At 35.4% G+C, this 19096-nt stretch overlaps 1 protein-coding gene across 1 annotated transcript in view; it reads right to left on the reverse strand.

Annotated features, from left to right (window-relative positions):
- The window catches only part of LOC120766382 (glucose dehydrogenase [FAD, quinone]-like), a 33350-nt gene extending 18159 nt beyond the window's left edge, over positions 1 to 15191 (reverse strand). Inside the window, exon 1 of the mRNA XM_040091815.1 lies at positions 14504 to 15191. The gene's annotated coding sequence lies outside the window, so the exon portion shown is untranslated. The remainder of the gene's footprint in view (positions 1 to 14503) is intronic.
- Positions 15192 to 19096: the final 3905 nt, after the last annotated feature.

Below are 19096 nucleotides of genomic sequence, written 5' to 3' on the forward strand. Positions count from 1 at the left end.
GGTAGAGAACTTAGTTTATTTTTGAACTGAACGTTATAATTTTAGTTTTTTACATCACTTTTGAGTTTTGCAAATGTCAAGTGAACGGCAGAAGACCATGTGCAAGAGATATACAACATGCAAACACGAAATACAATATGTTGTTGGATAAGCATATAGACATACAAATGGCTTGCAACAGAGTAAGAGGAACACTCAGTTAAAAATTTGATAATGTCAGTGTAAGCACAGGAAGGCTCAACAAAGCGCTCAATTTGCACTATTGACAATTGCAAATATAAATTAATATATGTATGTGGCAGTCAAAAATATATAGAAAAGATTTTGCGAAGTTTGAAGAGATATAAAAGTAAGTATATTTCTACTCAAGACTACAAACATACAAACAAGATAGTCCTCAAGAGTAAAATTAAAAAATTAATTTCAAAAGTTTTTATATTGGTATCGAACACGCAACTTGCTACAAGGCAACAGCGCACAAACTCAACAGCAAATGCAGCGCGTGCATCAAATAGATGTGCAACAAAGTATTGTTTCACATCTCTTGCCCACTTTGGATAGTCACATTTTTAGTGAGCGATTATGGTGAACAAAGTAGCAAATATATTGTCCTTATAAGCCGAGTTTTAAACGCTCTTGCTTCTGCAGTGTATAGTGCATCACTCTCACGTCGTTGAAAAATCGTTCAAAGATGGTAAAATTAAATTATCGGACTAAAATTATCTGGTTCTTATTTAATTGTTGTTGTTACGTAACATTTTCTCACGTATTCTCCCAATACCGCAAATGGAAACCTGAAACTTGCATCCTTTTGAGCTTCGACGTAAACGCAAGCGAAAATAAAAGCCTTCACACACAGGCGATTACGCACAGAATTCACAATAATTTTTCGAAATTGTACTAAGTTTTGAGTAATGTATGAGCGAAATTATGCAATCAGGTAATGAAGAAGCTCAGAAAGAAGAGACGTATACGGCATGCACGGCAAGTCCTAATGATAAAACACTACTCAATCGTGCCACAAAGGAGCTGAAGCATCTCCTCTGGAAATTGTGCAACAAGTTTCTAGAGGCGTTCTGGTTGCTGTCAAGCCAGGAGATCCAGTAAACGATATTTGTAATGCGACCCACCAATTTTAAACAGCAAAGGCCATTGATGCAAGACAGTGAAAGCCGATGTGTTTGCCACACACCTCCAAAACACGTTTACTCCTAAAGAGTTTAGTGATGGATCGAGCAACGTGACATTCAGCAATTGTTTGGATGTTACTTCTCAAATTTCCGATTGCTGAAATAGATGCTGTCGAAGTGCAGAAGGAGATAAAAGCATTGGAAAATAAAAAGCCACCTGTCGTTACCTGAAAACGTATATGATTGTCAAGCTTTTTAATGGAATGCTCAGACTTTGTCATTCCCCATCGCAATGGAAATGTGCTGAGGTTATTTCAAATCTTAAACCCGGGAAACCCGAACATCTGGTTAATTCTTATCGACCAATTAGTGTACTGGTAATTATCTGGGCACAATTAAACAATGTTATAGGGTAGAACACTTTATAACTGATGCTATGTAAAATAAAAAAAATACTATTCTACTGAGTTTCTTGCTGTCCGGCATTTGAGAAAGTCTGGCATCAAAAGTCTATTATTCATATTATAGGGAAAAGTACCAATTGATTGATAGATAAACGAGGAATACACCGCAAAATCTATCAATCAAGTTCTACGTTAAGAAGTCGTGATACTGATTCGGATTTGAGACTTCTTGGTGCTGTTGTGACCAAAGTACTCGCCCCCTTGTGTCCCACATTCTTTATACAGCAGACCTTCCAGTGGTCAAGTTTGTCTCAAAATGACGGCCACCTATGCTGATGACCTGCGCTGCTGACATCAAGTGGCAACCCTAATATTGCTTCCAGAAAACTGCAGATACAACTGAATGCTCTAGAACCGTGATTCACCAAATGGAACATTGGTATCAATACCGAAAAGTCCGTACAAGTAGTATATGCACTCAAGCACAAAAATTGCCCTCTAGTGGCTTTATCTTTTGTTACCAGCGAACACCTACGCAAAATATTTGGGGATTAGAATTGATAAGCGGCTTGACTCAGAAAGGAAAGATAACGTAAAAATAAAAAGAACTCAGCTAAGTTTGAAGTTGGCGCAGTTATACAGGCTCCTTAGGCCTAGATCTCGCCTTAATCTGGAGAATGATTTGCTAATTTATAAGGTATTTAGGGCGATCTGGACGTATGACATTCAAAACTAGGGTAATTCAAATTTAAAAGTAATTCAAATATTTCAAAATTAAGATCTCCGCACTATAATGGGCGCTTCTTTCTATGTGAGAAACGATGTTCTACATAGGGATCGAAACTTATTTGATTGAGAAAGAAAACAATCGAAGAATTTAGTAGATGTTACCACTTCCCTTCAACTACGTAGAAACGGACGGGCGTTTCTAGCTGTCAAAGTGACATTATTCGTGGTTTTACAAGAAATCAGCCTATTTACCTAACTTAACCTTACTTAAGCCACTTTACAACTAGCATCAACCAATAGCCTAACCAATGTAACATAACTGAATGGATGCCAAACTTTTAGAAGAGCGAGTTCAGAGAGAGAGTCAAAAATAAAGTGAATATGATTTAACAAAACCAAAATAAAAATTCTCTTGATTTGTCTTCTTCTGCTGTCCTCACATTTCTATAGCTCACTTTAATTTAAAATATCGTGACCACTTTAATACGAGTATATCATCAGATATTTGCATGACTGCCATAAGTTGGCATTATATTGGCAAGAAATTGTGCAAAATTTCTTTGCCGCCAGCTTGAAGTGAAAATTACGCGAAAATTATTGCAATTATCAAATTGTCGCCTCCACCAAAAACCGAAGGCAACAGTTGCGCTTGCTTACAGTTACACTTCCGTCAATTTAATGCCTCTCGCCATTTCTGCAACCTGCCAGAGCACGACTCGACAGTTTTTGTAGGTGTTTTGAAGAAATCGTGGTATTTGTGTTCCCACATAATGAATCGTTGCGATGAGTAAACCTAATTTGCATTTCAGTTTGCCCTTCTGGACCTTTAACTGCATACATAACTGAGATTAGACCTTCCATTCGGCAATTTCTATGCAAATTATAGAAAATTTAAATTGAGAAGTAATAGTATGAAATCGGCAGAAATAGTTGGCGGCTTTCAGTTTCCCAGCCACTCAAAGCGTAAGCTTTTCGCTGCAGATGCTGCATTTGAAATCTGGGCTGATTGTAGTTATGTAGTGTATTTTGTTATGTACATACATTTGAATTATATCAGGTACGTTGAATCTGGCTATATTTTTGATACGAAATGAAGGCTACTGTAAGACAAGTTGTTCATTTAAGTCTTTCAAATGAAATGCAGCTAAGCTATGTTCGGGGGGCATTCATATTATGAGGTCGGTTGCATTGTTGACTTCTCTCAATATTCTTAACCAAGAATTACTTTTACAATCACATCATATGTTATCAGCTTCTTCGACTTAAGCTGACAACATATTTCAGTCATATTTCATTGGCTGATATTAATTGTAAACATCATAATTCTAAATTAAATTTTGTGAAGGTATCTCGTCAAATACGAAAGTTGTTAATACAAGGGCTAGATTTTGATTGATCCGTTTGTAGCGGTTCGATTTGAAAAATTTTTTGTACCTTCACTTTAGGCAATAATCAATACCAAATTTCGAGAAGCTCTGTTAATAAGTAAACAAGTTTTCCAGACAAGGACCTGATTTGGATCTATATCAATTAATAAATTTTTTATTATTTACGTTTAAAGATACCTGAACTAGTTTTGGCATTGACTTCATAGTCATTGCTCCACAAGACCATCTTCTACTTCGTTTCAATGACAGTTGGGTCTACGTAATCGGAACGGACCCGGACTTTTATCCGGTCAAGGACTGTACACTCGGTAGTATTCTGCCGCTACAACAACAACAACACCAATTTTAAATTCTTAAAAATAAAGTTGGCCCCAATACACTTGTGCCAACGTTTTTTCCAATCTTCGATACAGTTTCGTTAAAGTCAATTTCAGGAATAGCCTCAATGTGCGGGCGATTCACGTTTAATGTCTTCAATTGACTCAAAACGGTTACCTCGGAGTGGTCATTTGAGCTTGCTTACCATTATATTTTCTGTATAGCCAGAAGTAACACGGAGCTAAATCAAGCGAATACGGTGGTTACTGCGATATTGGTTGAAAACTTGGCGAAAAACTCACGAAGAATGCATTAACGCAGTGCAAAAACCAAGACTTGTTGGCCTCTCTTCACGAATAGCTTTGCGTAAAAGACGCATAATACTCAAATAGTATTAATTGTTGACAGTTTGGCCGATCGCAAGGAATTCGGAGTGCACAACACATCAATGATCGAAGAAAACTATCAAGGTTTGATTTTTGACCTCATTTGATGTGGTTTTTTCGGCTTCGGCTCAACTTAGCCACGAACATTTGTTTGATGGTATGTTTCCGGGTCTTAAGCATAGATCAAATACTCAACGCCAGTAACAATACGTTTCATGTTTTCCTGGTATTCGGTAAGCATTGTTTCACAGACGCTAAAACTTGCTGTTTTTCGAAAGAATTGAATGATTTTGGAACCAATCGTGCTTTCACTTTTCTTAAGCCCAAATTATCTTTCAAAATGGTTTTCAGTGGTCCTTCCGATATTCCAACGATGCCAGTAAGATCTTTAACTGTTAATCTTCGATTCTCAAGCACCAATTCCTTTATTTTATTGACATGTTGATCATCAGTTGATGTTCATGGCTGTCCTGAACATGGGTCGTCGACAACGCGTTCTCGACTCTCTTTGAATAATTTGTGCCAATCAAAAACACTTGCTCGTGACAAGCAATTATCACCGAAGGCCTTTTCCAACATTTCACTCATCGTAAAAATCGCCGAATGCACTGCACTTTATGTACTTCGGAAAGACAAGCGTATGCTAAGTACTAAGGATTATTTTAATTTGACATTTTACACAAATATCACGGACAGTCATATCAACCCTGAGAAAACTAAATATATGTATATAAATATATAATGAATTTTCGCGCGAAATTTGAATTAAAAAGTCTTACTATGCCATATAGTTGTATACATCACGCATATAAAGAAATATGATGTAAAGTATTATCTGATGAATATTCGAATTGGTTTCGCATTCATCGTATACACCGAAACTGAATGCCGGCGACTTTTTCTGCTATCAAACATAAGACATATTTTGAAGCAAAAGGGAATGATGTCACAAAAACGGTATTGAAAAGTTGGAAAATATATAACCGGTATATTGCGGATCGATGTTAGTATAGATCGGTTATTCCACCAAAGAAAAGTATTTTCCCTTAACATAGTAAAATGCAGCATTCCAATATAGTATAGTACATGCAACTATTGAAGTTGACCGTAATGCTCATTATTAAGATATAATGCAATTACGAATAATGTCATATGTAATTTATGTGTATAGATAAAATACCAGTGTCATCAATTATTATTATTTTTTCAAAAAGAGTTTACCTTTAGATGCAATTGACATACTGTTCTTCACTGAGTCACGGGAATTTCGAGCAACCATCGTGTAATGATTTGGCGTTTTTATAGACTTTGTAACTCTGTATTTAAAGTTACGGAAATAGTTAAAAGTAAAAAAACGTGACAGCACATAAAACGTAAATACCCAGATGTGGAAGAACATTATTAGAAATGAATTTTATCGCACGACTTTTAATTACTTTGTTTAAAACTTATTAGAGGCGTATCACAAAAAAGCTTACATTTGTAATAACTTACATGCTCATACATCTATTAATTAATTTTACAGCAAAAAATTATGTGAAAAGCTAGTTTAGTTAAAGGTACTTAATTTAAAAGGCAAAATGAGTTATCTTTTCAGCTTATCCATTTTTGGCTTTCTGTTTCGTAAAGTAACAATTGGCTACTAAAAAGCTACTGGAAATTAGCAAAACACAATTAGTAAGGGTTGCAGTGAGAATATAATGAAATCTGCCGGGAATTTGCGTTAAAGTTCTTATCAACAAAGTTTTTAAAGGTGTTATCAACAAATTCGTTAAAGTTGTTATTTCAAATAATAAAAAGCTAATTTGTCATATTTCAACAAATTGCTAATGAACTTGGTGATTATACGAGCTAGTTTACATAAATAAACTAAAGCGATGTTCGAAAAAGGTTGTTTACCTAATTTACTATAAAGATAAGTGAAACATTTTAGTAATTGACTGGGCGCAAATCAACTTCTAACAACTAACATTTTTAATATATTTTATTGTTAACAAATTAAAGCGAATGTGATTAGATGGTAAAGAGTCGTACTCTCTTTTCAGACCGAGGTGGTTTTCCCAATGAGACGTCTATCAAGAGCACACAATACAGATTTTTATTTAGTTTTAAGACTATTTAAGTTAAAACCTTCAAGGTTTTCAATATTAGCCGTTAAACTCAATTACATAAACACATATTTGCTTACTATGTACAAAAGTGGTTTTGAGAAAATATAATTTTGAGGTTATTGCAGACTTTAAATAATGTTATTTTCGTTATATCTTTTTTCCAACAACAATTCACTGCCAATGCGATGGACTTGCATACGATATGAGACACTCGTTGTATAATATTGATTTGATAATTTCGGTGGCCCCTTGCAAATGGAAAATCTCAAACAAAAAAAAATCGTTAACCTCGGTATCAACAAATAGAAAAAATTCCTTACAAAAACTTGATTTTGAGCGAGCTGTACCATTTCTTCGGAGATTGTGCCGTTGCTTTGCACAATAACCCATGCGAAATTTTATGAAGAAATCTATTCTAATGAAACAGTTTCCTATACAAGCACTTCATTCTGATCGTTCAGTTTGTAAGGCAGCTATATGCTATAGTGGTCCAGTCTGAACAATTTGTTCGAAGATTGCATGATTGCTTTCGACAATATCTCTTGACAAATTTATCCTTTCTTATCCCAATAATATCTCGTTAAATGAAAAAGCTTTCCATATAACGGGTGATCCAAGTAGAGGTACTATTTTCAATATAATTTTTTTTGACAGATCACGCGTCATATCAAGCTGTCATGTTGCTTTTGTTCAGTACTGTTTTGCATTGTATCATGGAAAAACTTACGCCTGAACAACGTTCGTTTATTACGAAAGGTTCCGTTCTGTAAAGAATGTATTTCGCACGCTTCGCTCCACTTATGGTCAACATAATAAGCCTACTGAACGCACTACAAGTATTCGCAACACCATCATCCAGCATTCATTATTGGATAATATTCGACCGAATAGACCACGTCCAGCACGCAGTGAAAAAAATTTAGCAGTTGCAGCTGAGAGTGTACACGAAGACCGCGGAGAGTCGATTTGGCGCTGTTCATGCCAACTCAGACTAACCTATAGAACGACTTGGCGCATTTTACGTCGAGAGCTTAAATTGAAAGCGAACAAAATTCAGCTTATGCAAGAACTGAAGCCGCTGGACTTTCCCAAGCGCCATCACTTCGCTCTATAGGCTCTTGAAAAGTTCCACGAAGAACCGACGTTTTCGAGCCAAATTTTTTCAGCGATGAGGACCATTTCTGGCTCAATAGGTATATGAACGAGCAAAACTACCGCCTTGGGACGAAGAGCCACTGACTGAAAAGTTACTAGAGCTGCCATTTCACTCAAAAAAAAAAATAAATAAATAACGGTTTGGTGTGATTTGTGGGCCGGTAAAATTATTGGTCCATATTTCTTCAAAAATGAAACCGGTGTGAACGTAACCGTCAATGGCGACCGTTTCGCGCCCTGATAACCGACTATTTGATGTCTGAAATTGAAGTTCGTGATCTCGACGACATTTGATTTTAACAAAACGGTGCCACTTCCCACACATCGCATCAATGAATGGATTTATTGAGAGAACACTTCGGTAAGCAGATAATTTACGTGTTGGTCCGGTCTATTGGCCACCAAGGTCGTGTAATATCACACCGTTAGACTTTTTCCTGTGGGAATATATAAAGTCCAAAGTCTATGCGGACAATTCCGGTTCGATTCAGGCCTTGGAGCAAAACATCACACGCATCATAGACCAGTTACCAGTCGAAATGCTGGAACGAGTCATCGAAAATTGTACTCAACGGATAGACCATTTGAGTCGTGGTCGCGGCCAATAATTGAAAGAGTTAGTCTTCGAAAAATAAATAGCAAAGAATATTCTTTCTTATGACAATAAACATTCTCCATTAAATTTGAAGTTTCTGTGTTTTTTTCTAAAGTAGGGAAGCTCGAAATGGATCACCCTTTACAAGCTCTTAATTCTGATCGTTCAGACGTTCGACCCTGCTTTTAATTCCGATCAATTATATGCATATGTGTATATACATATATTTAGGGTCTCCGACGTTTCTTTCTGGATGCTACAAACTGCGTAGCTAGCTTATTATACTTCCGAATTCCGAATTCGGACTTATTTCTACACTTAGAATAAGAGGCGCGCAGAAAATTTTGACACCACATTTTGCATCACTCATCTATTGAACTCCATTATTGAAGACATTTATTAAGTACTTTTTTAATTAGTTAATTATTCAGTTAACTACCTCGTTTTTATCCACGTTTTAACCTCGTTTAATCGTTTTTTTGCCCGAATGTAATTGCTTATGATGTTAGAATACGTATACAACATGCTTAAGCCTTTTATGCTAAGAAAAGTTTTCACAGCAAGTAACCAGTTCCGGAGTTTTATGATTTCACTAATTTATTATTAAAAAAAAATAAATAAAGTAAACACATAATTAATGTTAGTAGTAATATGTACAGTGACATGTTGTAGAAAAGCTCGCCTTTAGGGAAATTTCGCTCTTTTGACAGACAAAACACTATTTCTAAGAACTTGAAAAACTTTCTTCCGTTTAATTTCATTAACAAACATGCTTAGTTGACATCAAAAAGACTTGTTAAAAGAAAGCATAGACCATTTCAGCGATGAAAGAACATAAATAATGTCGCTTCGTTAATTAAAAAATCTCACAAAGCAGAATATGAAATGCAATAAGAGAAGCAAAGCTATTGATGTCTTTGGGGCAAAAGAAACATGCGTTCTTTTAGGAATCAAAGCAAACCATTGTTTAAACTTGAACTCATTTGACTCTTTTGCAATTTCGCTTACTCATATTTATTGACGTCAATTTCGATACAAACAAACGTATTTTTGTGTGACAATTGTTGTATTGTTGTCTGTTCTATATAAACTTCTATTAAGATTTATTTTCACTAGAGAAATCGAGAAACCATAAGCGTGGGTTCACTCAAACTGTTTTGGATTCGACGATATTTTGGCCAATTAAAATGCAAATTGATATAAATATTGACATTTATTTTAGTCGTTAATAAAATTATTCATTTAGATTACAAAGAGCTGCCATGTTGGATGTTATGTATCGAAACGGTGCTTTGAAGCCGTCAAAAATCTGCTTAAGCGTTTTTAGGGGTTATATACAGTTAGAATTTTCAAAAAATATAATTTTTTAATTTTGTTTTCTTAATGTACATATGTATATTTAAAAATATACACAGAAAATTTCATATCGTTCCGGTGAATATTTTTGAAATTACATGCAAATTTAAGTGCTTGGAAGTACAAGGCCAAACTTTAAACGTGTCTTTCTCAAAATGGTGTTTTCAAAGTCGGTGACCAATATTACTTGAAAACGGCGAAACCGATTAATTTCAAATTTTTACACGAGCCTGTTAAATATATTTTTTATTACTTAATCGAAGATTTTTTCTCACCGATAAATATTTTTTATAAACAATTTAAAGCCGAAATTTTGGTCAAAAATAGATTTTTTCTTAGATACCGCCATTTTGTCAAAAAAAAAATATTTTGCTTATTCCTTCGACTATTTACTATGTAGATTAAACACTACTATAACGAAATCTGTTTGGTTTTTTAATTTCAGAGTATTCAGTTCAGGGATATAGTGGTTACCGCAAAACGTCTTTTTTGAGAGGAGATCAGCTGTTCCTACTAAATAAATATTTTTACAAATATCAAGTCTTAACATACAACTAAAAGAGACCATAATATCTATACAAGTTTTTGGATTAATAAATTTAAAAGTTATCTTAGAAGCATTTCTGGAAAATTTGCTTTCTTTCTTTCTTTAACTGCATATAACACCTCAATATTTTTGGTTCGTAGAAATTGCGAGTTAAAAAAGTTTACCAAACTTTACTAAACCGAAATCTGCAAGAGAAATTCACGAAGAAAAGTGCATAAGCAAACTTGGGTAAATTCAAAGGAATGGCGTGTCAGCAAAGCGTGCGTTTTCGGAACGATCCATTCAACAGTAATTATTTCGTCAACTCATTGCAATGAGTTGGTGGCGTTTGAAGCGCTTATGTTCGTAATGGTGTTACATTTGCAATTCGCCTTTTGTTATTATTATTTTTGCTTTGACTCATTGTAGATGGACTTTTATTATGTGCGTGAAGCTTATAATGCTTTGGGCGATCTCCGTTCAAAATCATCTTTGGCTGGCGTTGGAGTCATTGATTGTTATTTGGCGAAATTGAGGTTGCCCTGATGGGTCTTTTATTATTGAGCTATTGTTTGAACGCAGAATTGTAAAACGGCCGGCAGTTGCAGAGTGTTGCCTGAACGCATATTTCAAATGTGTCGAATATAGAAATGTAAATACGTGTCTATATAATAGACTTTCAAATATACATGCGGAGTATATTTCAATATTAGTGCGGCTCAATTTGCATGTTGTTCGTTACAAATGGTCAATTTTTTAACATATTAGAAACACTTTGGTACTATAGAAATTTTTATTTTATATAAAAATGATGATTGGACCACAAGTGAGTGTCATTTAATGGTTCAAAAATAGTAAATATTTTTTTTGGAATATTTACATGACTTTGTTTGTTCATGGAGTCACATACTTTTCTCAAATCTTATGCAATAAATAATTAGCTCCGCCCTAATAATATATTTGACACATATCATGCTCAAGCAGCGCTTGATTGAATGAACAATTAAAAGCGGATTCGCTGCTCAATCGCTACATTTTACGCTCTGCTCCACATTATTATCTTTATTGCATAATTCATGATTTTCCACGCTTGCGCCACGAGTGCCCAAGCTCATCACTAATACACAAATCATCCTGAATTTTTATTTGAAGTCGTTGTTTAGTTTTATATTCACTTTGAATATAGCAAAATGTTTTGATTTCTTTTTAATGATTTTATTAAGCGCTCCAATGTGCAACTTCATTGTTCGCTAAGTTCAATCGTGCCACATTTGGTGCAAAAAAGTGACTCTTATATAGGGTGAACCATTTTGAGGTCACGTACATTTAACAGGAACTTCAAATTTTATGGAGAGAGTTTATTATCATTCGAAAGGACAATCGATCGGCCCAAAACGTGAAGTTGTCTGCTCACCGAAGTGTTCTCTCAATAAATCCATTAATTGAAGCGATGTGTGTTGAGACCAAATGTCTCCAAGATGTCGAGCTTTAATTTCAGGCATCAAATTGTCGGTTATTCTCAGCGGTATAAGTTTTGAAGAAATATGGACCGACGACTCTACCGACCCGCAAACAACAACAAACTTCAGGTTGCGCTTCGTTCCAAATGCCGCAATTTTGTTTGTTTACGTAATCTTTCAGCTACAAATGAGCCTTATCGCTGAACAAAATTTGGCTCGAAAACGTCGGATCTTCTTTGAGCTTGGAAGAGCCTGCAGAGCGAAGAGAAGTCGCTTGGGAAGGTCGAGCGGCTTCAGTTCTTTTACGTTTTCAATTTAAGATCTGGGTCAAGTCATTCCATATGTCAGTCCGATTTCTTGCGAACCGCGCCGAATCGACTCTGTCTTCGTGTACATTCTAAGCTACGGCTGCTATATTTTCTTCACTGCTTGCTGGTCAATTCGGTCGAATATTATCCAATAATGAATGCTGTGACTCAAGATGAGTGCTGGTTTTGTGAATAGTTTGCTCAGTAGGCCGATTATGTTGACCACAAGTTGAGCAAAGCGCGCGAAACACATTCTTTACAGAACGTGACTTTTCGTAATAAAGCGTAAGACTTTACATGATGAAATGGCAAACTGAACAAAGCTAACATGTCAACTTGGCACGTCTCACGCGTGATCTATCAAAAACAGCTATTGAAAAAAGTACCTCCACTTGGATCACCCATTATAAGAGATAGACGCGTGCTTTTGTGCCATTAATTGTGTGCAGCTCCAGCTTATATAGTATATGCTTAGTTTGAAATGGGCATATGTAAATGCTTAACTATATATAGACTCTTATATACATGGCAGCACATACATGCGCTTTGCCAGTTGCATAACTTTTAGTCTCAGTTTAGTGTCTAAGTCCTCGACTCACCTAAGCTCTAGTTCATTGAATGCACAACTTAGGCACATACATTAACACATACTTGCAACTAATTGCTGCAAGCATACTTAACCATAATACGATAGTGCACTGAGTGTCTGAAATTCTGACATTTATTCAAAACATGTACTCATGTCCACATTATACTTAGTATGTAATGGATAAATTATATACGCAAGAATCAAATATTATTTCACTTATTAATTATATTTATACTTCATTGATTGAATTGGGAAGAAAGACTTTTCAAAACTTCTTACTTAAATTAAAAATTGATTTGAAATGTTCTGGGGGCTGTGAGTCTAACTACGAACTGTCGTAAATGGTTATTTTACTTATTTGGAGTCTACTGCATAACTATTGGAACCATGTTTTTCCTAATTTCAGGATTGTGTAGAAACAGGCTTCCCTATTTTAGTAGGCTTGAACATATGTGCCCTCTTTCTGACAGCATCAAGTTAGTACTTGCATTGATATGAAATGTAAATACATAGTATAACATATGTACTATATATAGAACACTTCAATGAGCAGATAATTTCACTTTTGGGCCGGTCTATTGGCTATCAAGATCATGTGATATCATACCAGTCGAAATGCTCGAACCCGTCATCGAAAATTGGCCTCAACGGTTGGACCATATGAGGGGTGGCAGCGCCAAGATTTGAAAGTGATAATCTTCAAAAAAGTAAATGCCAAAGAATGTTCTTTCGAATGGTAATAAACATTATCCATTAAGTTAGAAGTTTCTTTGATTTTTTCTTTAAAAAAGTATGAAACCTCGTAATAGATTTAGAATATAACTTTCAGTTCCTGTGATCTTTGAATAAATTTCGATTTTTCACAAACAAATTGTAAAACAGAAGATAAAGTATTGAGTGACAGCTTTATATTGTTTTATTTTCAAAAACATTAAAACAGTTTGTACAAAACCAAAACGTTGAGGTAGTAAAAACAGATGGCGCTCAACAACGCTATAAGCAAAATACATATTGATGTTTTCGATGTACTGTAAAATGAAAATTCGTTGCGGATTTCTCGAATCTCAACCGGTGCAAATGGTTATGGCACAAAAAGTTTAGATTAAAAGTTTGTATTTTTATGGCCGTAGTTTTTGAGGTGGAGGAAAAAGTTTGAGAAAAAAGTTTTTAACTTTACTATTGTTTGTTATTGCCAATTCTATTTGATAAAATAAAATTATTAGAAAATTCTGTAACTTATATAAATTATGCTTATATACATAATTATAATTGCTTTGCTGATATAAATTGTACTTGCTTGTCTATATAAATATAAATTATTAAATTATATGTGATTTAGCGGTAATCGATGCATATCTCGTTATGCTGGGAATATTTGCAGAAAAACAATGCGAAATTAAATATAAAATTAACAAATATATATTAACTGAAAATTATATGCTTTATTAAAATCAATGCTAAAATGCAAGTATTTGTAATACTAGCAAGCACTCACAGTAGACTCGTCACAGATAAGCCTGAAGTAAGTTTAGAAACTCGAAAAATGTCTGAAAAATCACTAATTAATATTTTCCTAAGTAAAGTAAGCTCTTTACTGAGTGCCAAAAACGCTATTTTTCATGCGCTTCTTCATTGAACGAGCTGTTGGTTGCTTAATGCAGCGAATTTCGCAAGATTTTTATTGCAAAATCGGCAAAGAAGTGTGAATGCGGAAGAGCAAAATGCAAGCAACTTAAAAAAAAGTTCGCTGGTTTGCAACGTGCACGCTCAAGCTCAACTTTGACTTATTGACTTTGACTATTTGGTACTAATTTTTGGTGAACTCTGTAATCAGAATCATACATACATACATATATTTCATATATTTTCCTTAACGCTGTGGCTCATAGTCTAACGGCTGCAACTAATTCTTTTTACTTTGACTTAACCTTCAATCGATACACACGTTTGCCCTCACGTCAGCACTTAGTTATGTGTGTGCATATACGCGGTGCTTCTTCGTTCGTCTTGTAACGGTAATTAAATTTTTTTTGGTTTTTTCTACTTACAAAGGAAAAGGAAATCGCTGCGCAATGTTGTTGTTGGTTCCTTATATTTTTTGTATGTCTTTTTCGGTCAAAAGCGTTTCTTTCAAGGCATCACCCACTTTTTGGCTTTTGTGCGTTGAGCTGTCGATAAAGATTTCAAATTGGCGTTTAAGTTTGTAAGTCTGTTTGCTGCAAGCAACACACACAGCCAACCGAGTTCGCTGCTTTAGTCTTTTGTGCTCATAAGCTAAGCTTATGCAAAGCGCTGCTTACAATACAAGTATGTATGTGTGTGTATGCGCGCACAGTTCTTTTGAATGCTTTCTTAGTTTTACTGTATTTTCGATTTACCGTTTCACGGTCTCCCTTGCAAGTAACTTGCAAATATTGACAGACTGTGGTAAATTATGTTTTTGTCTTGGCGAATATTGCTTGTCACCGAATATCGTTAGTTGCAACTGTTTTTCGTTTTTGTTTATACTTTAGCGCGCAAATTATTGACACGGAAACACGTCACTGTTTTCTTATTCCCGAAGAGACAGTTTAATTGAAGAACTCCTCGCACTATGTTGCTTGCATAAGTTCCACTTTACACAATCACTTTAACTTTGCTTCAATAGTTTTCTGTTCGAATTGCACTGTGAAACGCACAATAAAGCACTGTAAACCGTTCGATCGCTGCTGCTCTGTGGTCAGCTGTTCAAACCTCCGCGTTCGCGTTCGGCATCAAACAACCGTTTCTGCAGTCTGCCTCGCTGTTTTATAAACACGCGTTCGTGCTTGCATTTGCCGAAGTCGCTGAGAGCGGCGACGCAGCGGGAATTGGCGTTGCTAGTGTTGTGATTTGCTCAGCTGTGGCCAGTCTTTCAGCAAGCGAGTAATTGCTGTTGCTATTATTTTTCGGTGGCCATCTTGCAACACTGGGCACGAATCAGACAATGTGCATTGAATAATTTCAATTTTTTTATTTTTAATATTCGCGGTTTTTTATTAACTTCTAAAACATCTTACTAGTTGTCTCAAGTTCTTCAAAGTGCCATGTAAGAGATGCCAACATCATCAAGGTCTTTGGATTTCACTATCAAAAGGGTGCAATGAAAATCTTCCGACCATATTGTGCTTACCATAAAACTTCGCTTACTTTTGTGTCTCCTTCTCGTATAACCAAGTTAAAAAATCGGCTAAACTTCTGTCTTAACCAAACTTTCTTCAATGAAACTATTTCAAGGTGTTAAATTCTTACATAACCCAACTCTCACCCTTTAATGTCGTACAGTTTTTTTAAGGTTAATTATTCATTGTTTAGGTAGTAAAAATTTGCTCTGATAATTTTGACTCCTCACAATTCATAGCATAGTTGATGCTGTCAATGAAAATGTTGCTGCTAAGGTAACCTAAAATAATAAGTGAAGTTCGATGTTTCCACATCTCTGCTGAATTTGTTGACGCCTCACCGCCAGTCCTAAACCAAGAAAGTAAATTTTTTTCAAAACACTAATAAACAAGTAAGGAAGGGCTAAGTTCGGGTGTCACCGAACATTTTATACTCTCGCATGATAAAGTGATAATCGAGATTTCATTATCCGTCATTTACATATTTTTCAAATACCGTATTTTTGTAAAGTTTTATTCCGCTATCATCATTGGTTCCTAATGTATATATTATACAGAGAAGGCATCAGATGGAATTCAAAATAGCGTTATATTGGAAGAAGGCGTGGTTGTGAACCGATTTCACCTATATTTCGTACATGTCATCAGGGTGTTAAGAAAATATTATATACCGAATTTCATTGAAATCGGTCGAGTAGTTCCCGAGATATGGTTTTTGGTCCATAAGTGGGCGAGGCCACACCCATTTTCAGTTTTTAAAAAAAGCCTGGGTGTAGCTTCCTTCTGCCATTTAATTCCATTCCATTCCGTAAAATTTAGTGTTTCTGACGTTTTTTTGTTAGTCATAACCGTTGTATGGGAGGTGGGCGTAGTTAATATCCGATTTCTTCCACTTTTGAAATGTATATGGAAATGCCTGAAGGAAACGACTCTATAGAGTTTGGTTGACATAGCTATAGTAGTTTCCGAGATATGTACAAAAAACTTAGTAGGGGCGGGGCCACGCCCACTTTTCCAAAAAAAATTACGTCCAAATATGCCCCTCCCTAATGCAATTATTTGTGCCAAATTTCACTTTAATATCTTTATTTATGGCTTAGTTATGACACTTTATAAGTTTTCGGTTTTCGCCATTTTGTGGGCGTGGCAGTGTGCCGATCTTGCCCATCTTCGAACTTAACCTTCTTATGTAGCCAAGAAATACGTGTACCAAGTTTCATCATGATATCTCAATTTTTACTCAAGTTACAGCTTGCACGGACAGACGGACGGACGAACAGACAGACATCCGGATTTCAACTCTACTCGTCACCCTGATTACTTTGGTATATATAACCCTATATCTGACTCTTTTAGTTTTAGGACTAACAAACAGCCGTTATGTGAACAAACTATAATACTCTCCTTAGCAAGTTTGTTGCGAGAGTATAAAAATATAAATGACCTCATTCACTGCATGCAATTCCCATATAACTTTTTCAAATGCCCGAAACTCAAATCTCCGCACAAAGGAACAGTCCAAATGAACATCAAAAAAAATTAATCGAAAGAACCAAAAAGTCTCCAAAGTCAATGACTAGATTTTTTTCCTTTAATATTGACGTGCTGATATTGAAAATATATTTTAAAAGCGACTAATAATATTTTTGTTGACGAAAAATTGGCCCTATATAATGGTCGACTACGAATAATTACGTTTTTTATGTTGCATTTCGTAGCTCTCACGGCTATCGCTATAGATTTTCGAATCCCACGTCCTCTCTTTTGCGTAGAAATTTTCTACGTTTACTGTAAATATAGCAGCCAAAGATGAGAATGCGACATCGCTTAGCTCCATTTGCGAGCCAAATTTTGTTCAGCGATGAGGCTCATTTCTGGCTCAATGGGTATGTAAACAAGTGAAATTGCCGCATTTGGGACGAAGAGCGACCTGAAGGGATTCAAGAGCTGCCATTTCATACAGAAAAACCAACTGTTTGGAGTGGTTTGTGGGCCGGTGGAATCATCGGTCAGCAACATTTGATAGAAATAATCTTCAACAAATAAGTGCCAAACAATGTTCTTTCGAATGATCATTAAAATTCCCCATTAAATTTGAAGTTTCTGTATTTTTTGTTTCAAGTAGTGAACCTCGAAATCGCTCACACTTTGTATTGAACATCAATAAACCACGGCACCAGATAATGTTAATGAATAGATACGTCTCAAATGTTAAATCAACTTTTTTTGAATACTAATCGTTAGTTTTTTATACTCTTACAACATATTGCTATAGAGTATAACACTTTTGTTTAAATTTTGAAAAAGTGGGCATGGTCCCTCTAATAAGTTTAATGTATATATCTTTTAAACCACTTAAGCTACAACTACCGACAGTCTGAAAACGAATGAAATCGGAAGATAACCCCGCTCACATCCCATAGAACAGTACTATTAATAAGTACAAAAAGTGAGATAAATCTATGACTAAATATGCCAGAGACATAAAATTGTACACCTCAGATAGTTTTATGGCAGCCGGGGTAAAAATTGAACGATGGGTGTGGCACCGCCTTCTTTTAGGTGAAATCCCATATCTTGTGACGCGATAAATCAATTTCAACCAAATTTGGTATGTGGCATTTTCCTGACTTTTTTATGTTACAGTGTGAAAACGGACGAAATCGGGTTACAGACAGCCGTCACTCGGATTTCAGCTCGTCTCATCACCCTGATCATTTATATATACATACATACATAGCATTATAACTAACTCGTTTATTTTGAGGTGGTATAGACAACCGTTAAATGAACAAAACTATTACACTCTGTACCAACATGTTGCAAGAGTATAAAAAAGGTATATAGCATTCATAAATTCTCAGGGTCCCTCACCAAATGTACCTGTTTGATCATGTTAACAGAGCTGTCATTCTACAGGTTTCCTTCTGCTATAAATCAGAACAATGTTAATATTGCACAGGGTGAGTTCCCTTGTCGTAAGGTGAATTTGAAATTTTACAAATGTTATGAAATTTTACAAATGTTCGATGTCGAACCTGCATTTTCTCATTGTTATGAGTTCTCTGTCTTTACTCCGTCATCTGGAATAATTTGACATCTCAAAGCATAGTAAAACTATAATTGTGAAATTGGGACCTCACTTCATTGTGAATCGGCCCCCGACCCAGACCTACCGAAATTTGATTCATTAGTACGAAGAATTGGAAAATAGTTAAAAGTCGTGGAAAGGTTAACCACGTGTGCTTGAGATTTTATTAAGTGTAATATAAGTTAAACAAGCAATGTTGAAAACTATTTGTCTGGTTTCTAAATTTATATTTTTTGTAATAATTGTATTATTAGGGCGAAAATAGATAAATTTTCATGACCGAAAAGTAAACTAATTGCAATTTTTATGCCACGACTGGCCGCTCTAAGGGAGAAAATGTCTTTCTATAACCTTTCACTTGTTTCGATTTGAGAATCCAATCCTCAAAAATGTTGGTAGCCTTATATTTG

The sequence above is a fragment of the Bactrocera tryoni genome, chromosome 1, assembly GCF_016617805.1.
Source record: "Bactrocera tryoni isolate S06 chromosome 1, CSIRO_BtryS06_freeze2, whole genome shotgun sequence".
In the NCBI taxonomy this organism is placed as follows: Eukaryota; Metazoa; Arthropoda; class Insecta; order Diptera; family Tephritidae; genus Bactrocera; species Bactrocera tryoni.